This window comes from Panthera uncia, chromosome B1, assembly GCF_023721935.1.
Source record: "Panthera uncia isolate 11264 chromosome B1, Puncia_PCG_1.0, whole genome shotgun sequence".
Taxonomy (NCBI): Eukaryota; Metazoa; Chordata; class Mammalia; order Carnivora; family Felidae; genus Panthera; species Panthera uncia.
The window spans coordinates 2364445-2381678 of record NC_064811.1 but is presented as its reverse complement, the minus strand read 5'-3'; the positions used below and the strand labels follow the sequence as shown (position 1 = coordinate 2381678).

General features: G+C 59.9%; 1 protein-coding gene across 4 annotated transcripts in view; it reads right to left on the bottom strand.

The window, feature by feature from the left end:
* The window catches only part of RGS12 (regulator of G protein signaling 12), a 116921-nt gene that overhangs the window by 54912 nt on the left and 44775 nt on the right, over positions 1–17234 (bottom strand). The window lies entirely within an intron of this gene.

Sequence of the window (17234 nt, the reverse complement as noted above, 5' to 3'; positions counted from 1 at the left end):
GCCAGGAGGGCGCCCGCAGGGGGTGAGAGCGGAGGAGAGGAGGGGGGCCGCTCAAAGGCACCGGGGAAAAGACCCGACGAGTCGGGCAAGGGCAGAACAGGCCGGTAGGAAGGCAGCAGGAGGCTGTGAGGGGGGGTCCCGGAAGGACAGGCGGTCGGATGAACAGAACGGGCCCGTCGGAGGAGGGTTCCTGGGAGATGCAGGCAGGCGGGGAAGGAGGGAGGCGGGAGGAGCAGCTGAGGAAGGACAGGATCCGGGCGCGCGCACACCGGAAGCCGGAAGGAGCCGATGAGGGAGGGACCGAGGAGCCCGCGGGGACACCCTACAACCCTGTGGGACGTCCCGGTCACAGCAGGGGCCCAGCTCTGGAGAGCAGGTGCAGGCCAGGCCCGACGGCACTGGTGCTGGGCCTCCCCCGGCCTCCACCACGCGCGGGACCAAACCCCGCAGCTCGGGTTCCGCGGCAGGATGAAGGCCGCACACGCTCCTCTCAGTGGCGGCCGCCGCCCTCCCTGGCTCAGTCCTGGGAGTCCAGCGCGGAGACAGACTTGCACTCGGGTCCTCTCCGCAGAGGCAGCCGAGACCTGAGCGCGGGACTCGAGGAAGCTCTTGCCAAAGGCGCGGCTGACGGCCCATCCCCAGCGCCAGGCCCCCCGAAACCTCACCCCCCCAACCCGCGTGCGAGATGGGGGACCCCCTCCCATTCTGAGCCCCTCACCTCGTGGGTCTCAGACCTGGAAGGCTTGAGGGCCCAGCTAAGAGATGGATGGCCTTCTGCCCCAGAAAAAGGGCCTGTCCTCTGACAGCCCGGGGTTTTGGAATAGGGGCTTCTCGTTGTTTCAAACCATCGCGGGTCCTGGGGCAGAAACGCCCCAGAACTGTATCCTGGCACCTTATCGGTACGTTTCCAATAGTAAAACCACACACCGTTGTGTGTCCGGTTTTTACACGTCCATCTTGCCAGACGGGCAGGCGAGCGCGGACTCTGGCAAACCGGCCTGGGCCGTCAGCCCTCGCCCCCCAAGGGCGTGACCTTCCTCACACAAGCCCCCTTCCCAGGCCGACACACCGCGGAAAGCCGTCCTTCGTACTCACGGTAAAGCACCAGCAACCACGTCATAAAGTCAAATTATTCCCTTGAGATTATGAGAAGAAAACCCACAAGGCCACACATAACGTCGGAAATGCTATCGATAATAATACTGGAAAAACGAATCCTGAAACGTAAACCTCAGAAATATGAAGGCCATGGCTGACTCCACGCTGTGCTCACGATGGAAAGTAAGTTCTGACGTGCGCTACAATCTCTACGCCCAGCCCCAAAATGAACTCGAGGCACGTCCCCGAAGCCAGAAGAGGCAGAAGGAGGTTGGACAAGAGAGGGGCGTCACGGAGCGTCGCAGGGCAGTGCGCACGGATCCAGGTAAAGCTCAACCAACGTGCTTTTCACAGAAGTGTATTTTAGGGGCTCCTGGGGGCTCAGTCGGTTGGGCATCCGACTGGGTTTCGGCTCAGGTCACGATCTCAGGGTCGTACCCACGGCGTGAAGCCTGCTTGGGATTCTCTCTCTCCCCGTCTCTGCCCCTCCCCTGCTCCCAAAATAAATAAATGCACTTAAAAAATATATACTCTTTTTCCAGAATAATTTTAGATTTACAGAAAAATTGTGCAGACGGTATAGAAACAGACATGCTTTCAACATACTGCTGCTCCGTAAACAGCAAAGGAGCCACTAGGCGGGACCGAGGGGCGGGCCGGGCATCGAGTGCAGGGCGCGGGCCACACGCCCCGGGACTCCTGGGCAAAGACCGCCAGCTCCCAAACCGCCTGGGAGGAGAGTGGCCCAACTGAGGCCCACAGGAGTTCCAAAAAGTGAGCCTGCCCCAGTAAAAGCTCACAACTCAAGAATCCCCCCAAACCCAAGGGAAGAACCCATGAGGAGAAAGAGCTCCCCGAAACAACTAGCAGATCCTCAGACGCTGGGAGGCTCTGACACAGAACGTCGAATAAAGATGAAATCGTGAATCAAAGTGGTGACGGAGGAAAGAGGAAGCGAGGCGGCAGACGTGACCAGTAACCCTTGACGAGATGCTCACAATGAAACTGCACTCGTTGAAACGCGACGCTCGGTGCAGAGATTAGCAGTGGTAGGGCTGAAAAGAAAATCTGGGAATTGGAAGACAGCCCTGGAAAAGGTCACACTTGTGGCAGCTCAGAGGCCAGACCGGCCGGGAGGGTGCCACGGGGTGCCACGGGGGTGCCTGGGGGTGCCAGCCTGGACACAGGCCAGCAAAGTCAGAAAGGAGCGCTGTCCTGCGGGTGCGCACCCTCCATCCAGCCTGGAGAGCCACCCCCTCGGGCGCCCCTCGCGCACGTCCTCCGGGAGAGGGGCTCGGGCACTCCGTGCGTCACCCTTGTTCACCAGGCTCCGGGAGGGACACAGCATCTCTGAGCCACGGCCTCAAACGTGTGTTTCCTTCCCTTTCCCCAGTTTGGGGAGCTGTGCCCAAAGAGTACTTTCCAAGTTTAAAATGCTAAGGAAAGTTCTAGGCGTCTGGAAAGCCGGGGGCTCGTGGGCTCTGTGTGCTGAGGGTCCTCCCGGAGGGGCCTGTAAGGGCTCAGAGGTCACAGATGTCCCCCGCCCACCCCACATTTCGGAGAAACAGGTGACGACTTTTCCTGACCACGTTATTTAATTTGTAAATAATGTACAATTACCATTAACCTAACTCTTCTGTTTACTGTCCAACGTTTATTCTACTTGTAAGCACACACCACCAGGGAGGGGCAGAGCTGGGCCATTACGTCAGCCGATCCCCGCTCGGCACCCCAAGTCCTCAGCCCCTGACGTGGACACGGGAGCAGGCCGAGCACGGATCAGGGGCCTTCGCTCCAACAGCGGGGAGAGCCGAAAGAGGTGAAGCGGCCTGCCCACGGCGACAGGTGCCGGCGGGAGGAGTCTGGGAGGTGCCCTGTGGGGAGCACAGGGCACAGCACTCAGCGCTCCGCATTGTGGGAGGGGGTGGGGAGGCCTAGGCAGACAACCCGCCAACAATGGGGCAGTGGGAAAGACGGGGAACCCCCAAATCATTTCTATTTGCCTCGGGACCATGACACGTCCGATTCGGACCCCTGCTACCCTTTTAAAGCCTGGAGTGCATTTTTTTTTTTTTTTTTTAGCACATCCTGGCCGCTGGAGGGGGGGAGCAGTCCCAAACGGCAAAGCTTCAGAAACTCCCACAGAACATTCCCAGAGAGCAGCTCCCGCAAAGGGGAAGCCAGCTGCTCAGTGTGACTGAAAGTCAGGCTTTCCCGATTTCTCGGCGTACGGAGACCCCGGGCCACCGTAAACATTTTTATGAATTACAACTTAACATTCCTAATGTTTGTTCTGCACAATTTGTGTTAAGAAGTTGATTTCATTTGCCCGCATTTTTGGGTTCTTCCCAAATTCCCATGTCTACATGTGATCCTTACAAAAGAAGCAGAATCGTAAAGACCAAGCTTCCAGGGAAGAAAGGTCCCGGTAAGTCAGCACTTTTCCGAGTGCTGTGCCGTAATCGTATAGCTCTAAAGAGTTCCAGCACATTCCCGCAAGACTGGAATTCAGTCTGTTTTAAAGAGACTTACGAAGTATTTGAGATACGTGGTTTAAGTTCAAACAATCTCCACTCCTCGGGTCAGTCTCGTAAGCCCGATGGTTCAGTAGAAATCACGTTTATTCCCAGCAGGGAATGTGTCTGGACCACACACATTCCATGGATATTTCATTTGGAATTAATGGTGTGCCAGTTTTAGACCATTTACACGAAGCATACTGGATGATGAGTCTAGCCTTTACCAAGGTTGAGCCTGCAAGCTTTAAACTATATCATTTCCAAATCACTGTGATCTATAGTAACACACAATAACATCCGTTTTTCATGTTGAATCGCTGACAAAATTTCCCGTCTTAGACACAAAAGCGTTAGACACCTGGTCGTATCTGAGTCCTAAAGAAGAGACCAGGGCTGCAAGCTGCCCAAAGGCACCAAATGTTCTGAATACAGAGAGAATGTAAATAACCCAAATAATGAAAACCCCGAGGAATTGAACAAGTCTCCTTGCATCTAATATATGTTTATGTGACTTTTTAAAAACTTGATCGTTTCCGTATTAAGTGAGCCCTCGCCGGGCCGAGTGCAGAGGAGAGCAGGCGCGTGTGGGTCCTGTTGGGCTCATGCCCTGACTCAGCTCCGAGGGCCCAGACGTCTTCACACCCAGCCACGACCCTCGGCGTTATCAGGTCAGGTCAGTGGCCACCAGCCACGGGTGCGGATGACGACGACGACGACGACGACGTAAGATGGACAGGAAAACGTGAAACCCAAGAGCTTCCCGGATCTATGCTGTGCGCGAGCCCGGCCTCAGAGTTGCACGTGTGTGCGCGCGGGTCCTGCCGTGTCTCCCTGACTCTGAGAGCCGCTGTGGGAAGCCCCCAGCCCCTGCTGTCCCCTCCCCTGGCCAGCCCACCTGCACCTTGTCAGGGAGGCCCTCCTCGCCAGGCCCCTGAGTGGGCCCGCACAGCCTCCACGTCGGCCCCTGCAGGCCGGCCCCCAGGTCCCTCGGTGGCGAGACGCCTTTGTGACCTCCCACAGACCTCGCAGCGGCCTGGCGAAAGGGCCAGGCTCGGAGCGCATCCCCTCGCGAGGATTCCACGGCGTTCCATCCCAACCCCGCCCTCTCCGTGCTCACACACGTGAGCACGCAAGCACACCCCCCCCCACACACACACACACTACGGCTTTCCAGCAGGTTCCACCAAGAGACACCTGGGCAGAAGGCTCACATAAAGGCGGGGGGGGGGGGGGGAGCACAATTTCTAAGGTTCAAACTATCACGTTCACGGTAAAGAAGTTCTGTGACCTAGGAGACAGGGATGACACACGGCACAGGCACTCGGGTGACAAACAGGACAGCTGGACACAGTCATGGGCGAGGGCGAGGGCAGAGCCATCACGGCACGGCACACCACAGTTTGTGCAGCCCGACAGGGAGAGGGGCTGCAGCAGTGGGGGACCTTCAGTCGGCTCGCGGCTGAACCCGGGCCTCTCTCTCTAAAGTGTGCCTCAGAGCCACGCGTGGGCACGCACATCCCGTGTGCGGGTCCTGATATGCACGTGTTTGCGCGTGGGCACGTATGCACAGGTGTGTGCGACCCAAAGGCTTCTTCGGCCTCCAATGAAATCACAAGAGACCAAATGAGGCCAAACCCACAACGACAGCATCCTCCCAGGGACTCAAGAGCGAATATTCCTGTCAAGCACTTGGTGGAGCCTGACATAGTTCCTTTTGCAAAAACCCTGACGAGCGAGCGGCACGCGGGCTCCACGCTCAGGCTAGCGGATTGATCCGGCGTGCACATCCGGCCTCGCACAGAAACCCTCCGACCTTACTGCTGACTGAAGACTGCAAATCCCCCCTCGTGGCCGGCCGGCCCGGCTTAAGGGAGACAGGGTGGGAGGCGGCAGAGGGTCTGGGAAGACGGCCACGACTCAGCAGGCCGACAGGACAGCACGGCCAGCGAAGCGGAGGGAAACTCGCCTCTCTGGAATGCTCTGTGGGGGCGGCAGCACTCAGTCTGGCTCTCAGACAGACACCGTCCCCGAGGAGCTCCTTCTGCGGGACCGGGACACGCAGGTACACGCTGGAGACCGGAATCCAAGCCCCGCTCTCGGGCGAAGCCGAGGCCCAACCCCAGGGAAGCTCTTTCTCATCAAGGCCGAGATGCCTCAGGGGGTTCCCAAACCTCCACCCAACGGAGCGGAGCGGAGCCTCAAGCTGGAGCCGTCCGTGCGTCCTTCCATCCTCCCGGGCTAGCTCCATCGGCCCCGGCAGCCCCACCCTCAGGGTCAGGCAGGGCCTGGGAGTAGGGGGGGGATCCCGCTGAGGTCGCCTGCACTCACTGAACGCCTCGTGCACACGCGGGTGCGTGTGGCACGGCCGCACACCCAGAACGGGCAGCCCCGCCCCCAGGTGCTTATGCTGGGGGCTGGAGGTGAACCCAAGACGTCACGTCCCCACTGCCTCGGCAAGTCGACGTCACGTCCCCGCTGCCTGGGCAAGCCAAGTGCTATGGGAGCGCGTGGCGTGGAGAAGGGCACGCGCGGTGTCCCCTCGGGCTGGAGACGGGCTGACGCAGGGCAGAGCGCGCACCCCCAGGGCTGCAGGCAAGAGAGCGAGGTGGGGGCGAGGAAGTAAGGACGCAGGGACACACTTGGAGGGCTGAGTCCTCGGGCTTTGGCGACAGGGGGCTCGAGGGATGGCCAGAGCGAAGGGCAGGGGACACCGAGGGAGAAGCCCGACTGGAACACTACTCCCTACCCGCCTCCTGCACATCCAGAGGGAGCTGGGAGCAGCGGGGTCCCTGCTGCCGCGACAGGCTGGAGGGCTGTCGCTCGGAGGCACCTGGGGAGAGAAGCCAGGGGGCGGGGTCCTGGGGTAACCGGGGTCCCCAGGAAAGCCGGTCAGGATGACCAGCACGACCGACGGGTGGTTCTGGGATGGAGGGTGGCAGGCGCCCCTCTCGGGATCATGGAGAAAGGAGCCCGCGTGCCGGCTGCACCCCAGGACCGAGGGCGGCAGCAGGCAGGGCACACGGTCAGCAGGTCACCCAGCTGCCAGTTCAAGGTGACCGACGTCTTCACAGAAGGGAGGGGAGGACGTGCAGACAGAAGCTCGAGTCTCCCTCACACGTACCGGGAGGTCTTCTCACACAGATGGCCAGAACCAGAGCCTCAGAAAGTGAGAGAAGACTGTGCAGCCACTGAGTGGGATACACGCAGACCGCCCCCACGCAGCTGTGGCCCCCCCTCCACCCGCCGTCAGGGTCCAAGGACGTCTGGGGCGAGGCACACGCGCGCTGAGGGACGGACAGCCCAGCAGGGCCGGCCCCGCGCAGAGGATGGAGCCCGCGTCCCCCCGCGAGTGGCACAGGCCAAGAGCGGAGACAGGCACTGAGCACCAGCCCGCTCGCCTGAGCTAAAGAAGGAAAAACCCAGGCAAAGGCAAAACGATCGAGCCAGCCGGGCGTCGGCCCACAGAAGGGCAGGCCTGCGCGCTTGCTCCCGTCCCACGGCCACCCTGGCAGCCGGGCCGGTTGCCGCACCCCGACACTGCCTCTGGGGCCCGCTCAGCCCCCCACGTGCGCCGGCCCGGGCCGAGGGGACCCCGCCCCTGCTCTCGGGTCGCCCCTCGCCGCCTCCGCTGCCCACCCGGCGGGCCCGCGAGGGGACCGGGACCGAGTCCTGGTCTGCGACAGGGGGAAGGAAGACCCGGCTGCCAGAGCTGCGGCCGGCCCTGCCTGTGTGGCCCGCTCTCCCTTCCTCCCCCTGCCTGCACCTCCCCAGGAGCAAACCCGGGGCGGCCCTCCTCACCGCCGCGGTCTGTCTTCCTCCAGCCTGTCCAGGCCTTTCTGCGGGGCTGGCTCGCCCTCCACGCACCTGCCACCGGGCGCTGTCACGGCCAAGTGGAGCCCTGAGCGTGGCCGCCCCCACCGCCGCCCCGAGCGCCTTCAACAGAACACGGGACTCTGTCTTCCCAGCGCAGCCCTTCCTGTTTCCAATCTTGCACGGGGCTCAGTGCACGGAGAGGTGGAAGCCCCTTGGTCTCTGGGAGGTTCTTTCTCTCATACTCTAGCAGCCTGAAGGCAGCTGCCTGGGCAGACAGACCTCACAACACATCTGTGACACGAGACATGCTTCCAGGCCACGGAACCACAGACCTCGGCCGAGCGCAGCCCAGTGCCATCTGTACTTTATGAGCGGGCAGGGGAGGACGAGCCGCAAGGGTGACTAACCTCCCGCGCAGCCCTGCCCATCGGCGTGGAAGCCTGGCGGGGCCGGGCACGGATCCCGTCACTCCTCCCGGACGGCCCGGCCCCGAGAAGGGCCACAGCGGCGGTGGGGTGACGGGTCCACGCGGGAAGCTTGTCGAAGCTTTCTTCTTGTGACAGTTTGCGTTCCTTCTAGGCTGTGGGTCTCCGTGTCTCCCCCCACCGCACCTCACCAGCACCCACCGCTCACGCCCACCCCGACGTGGTCGGGGCTGATGGCTCGCTTTGTTGTGACAGAGGCGCATACCCACACGTGCAAAGTCTACTTATGCTGAACTTCACTTCGTAAACGACGGGAAAACTGTGATCTGCTCATGCGGCCGGTGGGAGCCTCACACTTTTTCAGGGTCAGCGCCCACCGGCTCTCCTTTGTGCTCCAACGGCCGTGGGAAATAGCTCTCCGCCTCCGGATAAAAGGCGCTCACGAGAGGCACGCCGCGCTCACGGAGCCCACGTGCGCTGCGGATGGAGGCTGGCCTCCCCGGGCACCCCGCTTACAGACCAGCAATTAGAGGCGCTAAGACAGCAGAGCTGGTGAGGTGTGGAGCCAGCCTTCCCACACGGTGCCCCCGAGTGTACCCCCTTCACACCGCGTGGCTGCAGGATCGCCCCCTCGCAGTGGCCCTCCTTCTGCCCTCTTCCCCACGGGCCCACTCTGAGCCAGAAAGAGCTGCGGTGCCCCCACCACTCGCCCACCACCTTCTGATACCACCCTCGGCCCCGGGGAGGAGAGAGCTGCGCATTTTCTGTTGCTTAAAATACAACCCGCACGCCCAGATTTTAACACACTCACGCGAACAACTTATTTGCCAGTTTGAGCACTTGCAAAAATTGCAAAAGGGATCCAAATCATTTATACGGGCAAGTACAAAGGCAGCTTTTTAGAGACCTTTCTTCTCACCCGGCATAAAAGCCAACATTTCCTAAAACTTGCCTTTATGGATCACTGAGATGAGAGCGTGGTGCACGGGTATGTGCGGGTAACTAACTGGTTGATCGGTCCATTAAGGACACGGTACACCCCAAATGCACTTTTCCATCAAGGACGAGGAACAGGGTCCTAGGAACACATCGGCGTTTCTGCACCAGGACAGCCGGGGGCGGCCACGCGGCAGGCACGCCCGTAAACATCAAAGCCACCCCCCCCCCACCCTCCCCGGTGAGCTTTAGTAGTGCCTGGGCTTTTCAGACTACACACTGCGTGGTTTTAAAATAGATGAAAACGTGCACTGACCGCGTAAGGTTCCTCCCGGACCGACCCAGCTGACCTATTTCTAGCTTCCATTTAAAAGGGAGGATGAAGCCCCCTTTCCCTGCATTTCACCCCCAAACCGGTCACCTCTGAACCGGCTCGCCTGCAGCCGCCGCCCTGAGGTTCTACTTAGATATCACGAAAACCGCAAAATGAAACAGCCCTCAGAAAAGAACGAATTTAAAACTGGTACCCTGCAATCAGTGACATTTACATCAACACAGCACAGCCACAAGAGGAAAATAAAAATTATTCTTTTTTTTCAATCTCAAACCTTCCTTTTGCCTGGCTCCCCAAACCTTTTTTGAAAAAGTTTCCTAGTAAGTTCAACTTTATAAGCTCAGATAATAATCAATCATTCAATAGGATTATCAGTGGTTCCCTATGTACACGTATGAAGCAAAATCAGTTTGTTACATTTAAAAATATTAGATACAAAATAGTAATTTAAAAAAGATGATAGATTTGGATAATCCGGTTGAAACTTAATACTTCCCCCAAATTAGCTCCCTCGCTCCTCTTTAAAAGCTGTTAGAATTACCGCGGGAAGGACAAGATCGCTGCTGCTCTCTGTGGGGCTGACTTACAGCGCGAGCAGCCGGGGTGCCCCGGGGGCTGAGCTGGACCCCCCGCGACCGACCCACCGCCCAGCCTCGCTCCGGGTGTCCTGTGGTCCCAGAGCCGGGCATTCGCCGCCACAGGACTCACATTCAGCTCCATGATGGAGGCACGAGAAGAGCTTTCAAAGTTTACCCTGAAAATCTACCATTTGCTGAATAGCCTGAAAACAAAGCAATAACTGAGATGCCAAGTTGTCTTAGAAGAATTCTGCCAAATGACAAGAAACTTACCTGCTGATCGCTTAAAATGTGTGTTTCCTTGGACAACGCTTTGCCCAGATTCATCTTCAGACAAGAAGACTTCTGCCCCACACCAGGCACGCAGATCTAAACTATATGATTTGACCCAGTAGCAAGCCTGTGCATGCCAGGGAAGTTTAAAGACATTTCAGATGAAGTTCCACTTGGCTCTCCTTGTAACCCATGGCAACAGGACACTGCAGGAAGCTGTGGTTTGCCAGGGATTCAGACTCCATCTCAATTGTCTCAGATTAAAGAAAAAAAAAAAAAGGCCGTTTACATAAGTCACGCTGTGAGATCATTTTTCAAGTATTTCCTCCACCAAATCAGAAGAATCAAACTTGAGCTGATAGGGGTAATTCTCAGTCAGTCCAACAGCTGCAGAGAATTTGTTTTTTTAGCAGCGTGGCGCAGTTCACAGCCTTAATTACAGTTGCTGACGGTTCTATTATAAGCCTCCATATGCACGAGTCTGTGTGGTGCCAACCTGAGGAATCGGCCGCGTTCCTAAAACCCGTCTCGGGCATCTATCGCTGTTCTGTCTGCCTTGTCTGCCTTCAGACGCCTGACACAACCTCAAAGCGAGGGAACCGCGGCGGGTCCTCGTACGCACAGGGGGCAGAAAAGAAATAAGACACGGGTTCTAGAACCTAGGTACCACTGCAAAATTACCCGTCAACGTTCTGGAGACTCCAGGGTGAAGTGCTCACCACAAAGTGCTTCTTCGCTGCCAAAACTCTACAGCCCTGGAGGTAGGGTCTCACGTGCACGGGCTCCAGCACTCAGCTCACCCTGGACCGTCAGATCGGAGCCGACCCCGGGAAGCAAACGCGATGCCCAAAGGGCCAAGAGGCTGGGATGCTGGCCCTCAGGTTTGGGGTCGGGCCATCAGCCGGCCACACTGACCATGCGGAGCCCATCCTTACTTTTGCTTTTCCGTGGGAGAGACGGGAGCATTCCCTGCGTAAGCGTGCGGTACGGAGAATCCATAACACGGAGCACGTGACTCTGTGTTTCATGCACGACTGTACAAGACCTGCCCGAGAGGTGAAAATCTTACAGACCACGGGCATCAGCCCAAGCTTCTTCAGACTGCTTTTCTCTAGAGATCCACACGCAATGAAAGTATGAACCGACAGCACAGGGCTAGGAAGGGGCAGAAGCCTCCAAGACCGTCCACACCACCACCGAGTGCAGGAAGCGCCTGGCCCGGCGCACAGGAGCCGCCGGGGCCCGCGAGGGAGACGGCACCACCCAGGACTACGGGGAAGGGGGTCCCAGTGAGACGGGGGGACGGGAGCAGCGGCCTTCAGCCCGGGCCCCCAGGAGGTGGGCAGGGGCGCCCCGGGCTGCCCCACCTCCCCCCTGCTGCATGGGGCGGGGCGGGGGATGAGCCTCTGCCGAGAGAGCGCCCTCCAACCCCCCCACCCAGGGTTTCCTGGGCTCCCGCGGTTGCCCCGCCAAGCCCGGAGGGGCCTCATGTCCAAGTGCCACGGCCTGCCCACTCCACCTGTTCTCCGGGCCATAAGAGCAGGACTCACCGTCTTTCCCAAGCAGGCCAGCCAGCCAGTGTGAGGGAAAGCGGGGGCCACGGCCTGCAAACAGGCCCCGCGGGCACACGGATGAGTCGCCTTTCCTGGGTATAAATCAAGTCTGGCAGACAAGGCCGGCAAGCCCACCTCCTTCCCCTGGCGGCCGGGAAGAGAGAAGAAGCCGCGCCCAGAGCACCGTGTGGTACAGACCGCAGGCTGGCAAGGCTGAGACAGGATCTGGCCCGGCCCAGTGGGTACAGGCCACACGCCACCCCCCCAAGCCGGACACGCATGCCCTGATGTCACCCTCCAACACGCACACTCACACCCCATACGTGTGCACGCACAGACGCATGCACACACGCACCCATACACGTGCACCCATACATGTGCACACATGCACACTCATACATGCACACACATGCACCCATGCACCCATACGTGTGCACACACCCATACACGTGCACCCATACATGTGCACCCATGCACCCACACGTGTACACACACCTATATATGTGTGCACACACGTGCACACACACCCATACACGTGCACCCATACATGTGCACACACGCACACATGCACACACACTTTCAGAGAAAACACACTGGGAGGTTTTCATAGGTGGCCAGGCCAGCCGGTGACTCTGTGACCAGGTTATCGTCCTCACTGATCTCCCAGGGGCCTGTACTACTTGTAGGTTTGGGGAGAGGACAGTGGCCTCCAGGCCAGAGTGCAGGCCAGCAGCACCCTGGCCCGGAAGGCCTGCCAGACCCGGGACGACCACCAGCGACCACCGGAGACCACCGGAGACCGGAGCCGGACCGCGGGACTGGTAGGCCACACCCCAGGGCACGCGGCAGATCCCGAAACCCAGCACCCGGGCACCGAGTCGTGCACGCCGCCGCTCAGGTGCCGGACCTGTTCTCACTCTCACCGCCTCAGACGGAAGCGCCCATACCCCACCAGAGGAAGCTGACCCCCACTCGTGCATGTGGCCGTCGCGTGTGGCCCACACAGCCGCCCGCCGCCATCCGGCTCCACACGGCACGCGCTCTCGTGTCCCTTTGGGGCCTTCTGTGTCTCCCCGTTTGCTGTCAGCCTGCCCTTCTCTGCCGTCCGCAGGGCAAGGAGAGGGAGGGGACGGGGGCAAGAGCCTGGGGACAACCCCCGCCCGTGCCGCACGGTGCCCTCGGCCCCCAGAGCCCGGCTCACCTCCGGGGGAAAGGAGGGGTTCCTGGCTGTCAAAGTGTCCAAGGGCTCCCGCAGGGCGCCAAACACGCCCGCCATCGCATCCTCCCTATTCTGACGAGCGTGCTGACTCACGGCCAACTGGGGACTAGCCCCTAATAAGACCAAGCGTGGGTCTGGGCACGACGGGAAACGCCGGGTGGCAGTGGCGGTGTGGCCTGGCACTGCACGGGCTTGGGCTCGGCAGGACAGGGAGCTGCCCAGAGGCAGTGGGGAGAGGGCCAGCTGAGGTCGGAGCCGTCCTTGGCCCCCAACCCCAGGCCTGCCCGGCCGCGTGAGCTGCCGGCACTGGTCCACCCCAGCGGGAGAGCTGCGGGCCGTGGGGGAGGGTGCTCTGGCCCAGGAAGCCAGACAACAGGAAGCAGGTAGCAAGCAGCTACAGGCACGTCACCGGGCTGGAGAGAGCCCAGAGGGCCTTTGTGCCCTCTGCCCGAGCCTGCCCAGGGGTCTGTCCTGAGCTGAGAACGCAGTGCAAGCACTCGGGGACGGCAGCAGAGGGCCCGTGGGGGGCTGGGTCGGGGCAGCTCAGGGAGCATGTCCGGGGAGGGTCCAGCCAGAGCACACAGATGGTGGGGGGGGGGAAGCAGCGGGCATCCCGGGGGGAACACCGGCAAGCCAGGCAGAGAGGAGCCTCGTTCTCTAGACCCGGCCACCTAGAAAATTCTGGTGAACGAGCCCACCAAAGAGCTCCTCCCGTATCCTGGATCCCCTTGCAGCGGCCGCCGCCTCCCCAGGTGCCTCTCACTGGTTCCTGCCGCAGCCCCAAGCCAGTCTCGGGAGGGCGAGGGGCATCGTCCCCTAAATGCCCCGGACCCGTCATGCCTTCCCTGGTCTTCCGCCCATCCCGGGCACGGCTGGACCCAGAGGGAACACACGCACTCCTCTACAGGTTCAAGCGTGGCAGAGGGAGATGAGCGCAGACAGCAGCCCAGCCTCAGGTGCAGGGGCTGCTCCCACCCCCCACCCCCTACCCCCCACCCCCCACGGAGAAGTCTGGACAAGTTGAGAGGAAAATGCATGGCCTCAGCGCCCCCTGCTGTCCAGGCCCTGAACTGCCAGTCCCTGCCAACCACAGCTGGGCCCTCTGCCAGCGGCCTTCCCCCCAGCACAGTGCTCCCGGGGGAGTGCGGTGGGGCCGGGGTGTTGTGAGAGCCAGAAGGAGCGGCGGGGAGCTTCCCGCGGGGCTCTGGCTCCAGCCAGAGAGGCCCCAGGGGCAGCAGGGCAGGTGGGCCTGGCTCTCAGCAGGGGGCTCGTCTAGAAAGGCCATGAACTGAAGGACCCCGCAGTCCAGAGAGCAGCCAGGTCCCCTCCCCTCCCGGGGCCACAGTGAGCTTGGGCACCGTGGCTGTCACTAGGGTGCAGCCAGCTTGCTCGAGAATAAACATCCAGTCTGTGGGTCACTGTCTGCACCACCCAACACTGCCACTGTCCCCAATAAAGCTTTACTCACAGGACAAGCCCATGGCCTGAGGGCCACGGGGTGCCGACTCCGGCCCTCACCACGGCCTTTCTGCCCGGCCCAGATCCGCCCCCCTCTCCTGTGCCCCAGCTCCCAGGGCTCCTGCAGGGTCCCACCCCCGTGTTCTCCTGTCACTCAGACACTTAGGGGCTTCCTCCTGAAGCCCCCGGAGCTCCTGAGAGCTGGAGCAAGGCTGGGCCCCGTCCCTCCTGCCCTGCCACACGCCACGCCCCTCTCTCCCTCAGCTCCCTGTTGTGAGTTTCACCAGAAGCTTCCACCACACTTAGAATAACACCCAAGTCTCAGGCTGGCCCTCCCTCCCTCCCTTCTGTCCCCAGGGCAGCTGTGCCTGTCTCGAGACCTGCATGTGCGGGCCCCACACGTTGGGGGACTGTGAACATTTCCTCCTGAGAGGGGCCCACAAACCTATTCCAGCTCCCCCACCGCCATCACCTTGCCACCGATGTGCCGCGGCCACCATGCCTCCTTCCAGGATGTCCCAGTACCACATGCCTCACACCGGGTGCCCCAAGTCCTTCTTCTTCACCCTACTGACCCTCGAGCCCCTCCCTGGGCCCTGGCCAAGCAGCTCAGTCCAGGAGCCTTCCTGCCATGCCTGCACCAAATCACAGGAACCGACGGTCCCAGAGCCACCTTTCTCCACTGACCTGTGCCCTGGGGGCTCGCGGGCCACGTCCAAGCCCCACCACGACAACTGTCACCGCCGTGCTGGACGAGCACCTTCCCCACGCGCTCTGCGGACCCCACACGCTCACCCCCTGTCACACACGCAGTCTTGCACATTCTGTGCCATATAAAACTTCCTGGGTCACCGGTCATCTTGGGACTGTCTCACAAACGCCAACACCGTCGGTCCACTTCCTAAAAACCTAAACACCTGCCTAAACACCTAGAGGGCGGAGACGTCCCCGCTGTCCACGCCGGGCCAACAGTGCCGGCTGTTTTCTCCGTGACCCGCCTCTCAGGCCACTGCCTCCTCGGTGACCGTCCGCCACGGTCAAGACTAAAATGGGCACCTTTCCAAAAACATACTAGACTCCCCTCTGACATTCCTATAGCCTGACTCATTCCCTGACCCCCCCCCCCCCCCCACCAGGACCTTGCCCCCTTCCCGCCATCTGTCAGTAACTCCTCTCCCCGCTCGGAGGACAGGCCCCCCGCCCCTGCCTCCACGCGCCCCGGCTCCTCTCCAGCCTCCTCTCGAGGGCTCACCCTGTTCACCATCAGGGAGGTGCAGTTACGGCCCCGGCCCGGTTCCTGCTGACACGTCAGTCCTCACTGCAGCCCTCCCGGGGTGTTGACCTCACCACGGCCGTAACTGCACCTCCCTGATGGTGAACAGGGCTGGAAACCTTCTCCCGTGTGACGTGCCATCAGGCCGTCGTCTGGTGCAACACCCGCCTGAATCCCCTGCCCACTCTTCTGGTGGGGCCTCCCCCCCCCCCTCCCCCGTAATCTAGCAGTGGTGTATCTGCACGCATGAAGGGCCCTGACATTCTCCGGGTCTCAGCATCAGCCTTGGCCTCTATGGCCCACGCCCCAACACCATGAGGCTGTGAGCCCGCACTGCCCTCAGGTAATGCTCTTGTGCTGCCCTCCGCGTTATAGCTGGATTGAGCTGTGTTCGTAGGGCACGAGGACCTTCTTTCTTTCTTTCTTTTCTCCGCGTGGATCTCTTATGCCAGCACCACTGAAAAGACCACACTCGGCCCTGCTCTGCACACAGCCCACGTCCACGGGCACGGCGTCTACCTCTGTGCACGCCCTCCTCCTACGGAGGAGGGCCAACACGGACCCTGTTTGGAGTTGCTTCCACTATAACACGTTTCGACGGCGAATGGCGGACCTCCTCCTACCTATTCTCCTTCAAGAATATCCGGGCTGCTACGGGGCGCCTGGGGGCTCAGTCGGGTGAGCGTCCGACTCTGTTCTGGCTCCGGTCCTGATCTCAGTTTCGTGGGTTGGAGCCCCTCGTCAGGCTCTGTGCTGACAGCACAGACCCTGCTTGGGATTCTCTCTCTCGCCCTCTCTCCGCCCCTCCCCCACTCACGCTAGCTCCGTCTCTCTCCAAAAGAAGTAAATAGACTTGAAAAATTGCACTGAATCTATATGCTATTTCCTAACCATACCCACAACTGATTATTGTATACTAACTATACCCAGCAACCTTGCTAGGTATTCATTAATTTTAATAATTAACCTCTAGATTCTTTTAGATTTCCTATGAATACCATATCATGTGAGAACAACATTTTCTCTAAAAAAACTTCTTTAAGTTTATTTATTTTGAGAGAAACAGAGACAGCATGAGCGGGGGCTGGGGGCAGAGAGAGAGAGAGAGAGAGAGAGAGAGAATCCCAAGCAGGCTCCACACCGTCAGCAGAGCCCGATGTGGGGCTTGAACCCACGAAATCAGGAGATCATGACCTGAGCCAAAATCGAGAGGTGGACACTTGGCTGACCGAGCCACCCAGCCGCCCCTGAGGACAACATTTTCGTCCTTCCTTTGTGGCCGTTAAATATCGATTGTTTTTACTCTCTTAGTAAACTCAGACTGGCAAGAAACATTTGAACAGAAATGGTAACAGCATCCATCTTTCTCTTGCTTTGATCTCGAGGGGAAAGCTTAAGTGTGCTGCCTGCTATGGGGACTTTTTATGACCTCATCAGGTAAGGAAGTTCCCTGTAATGCCTATTTTGCTAAGTTTTGTTTTGCTTTGTTTTTGTTTTTCCCATGAACGGATGCCAACTTTTACCAAATGCTTTCCCTGCTTCTGTTGAGAGGATATACCATTTTTCCACTTTACTCTGTTACTGTGGTAAATTATATTGATCTTCAAGTGTTAAAAAAATATCCTGTCCTTGGAATAAACATGAACCTGCCCTCACGTCGTGATGTTAAGTGCTTCCACCTGTGCTCACCTGTGGGCAGCCGGCCCCTCTCCTCCCCCCCCCCCCCCCCCCCCCCCCCCCCCCCCCCCCCCCCCC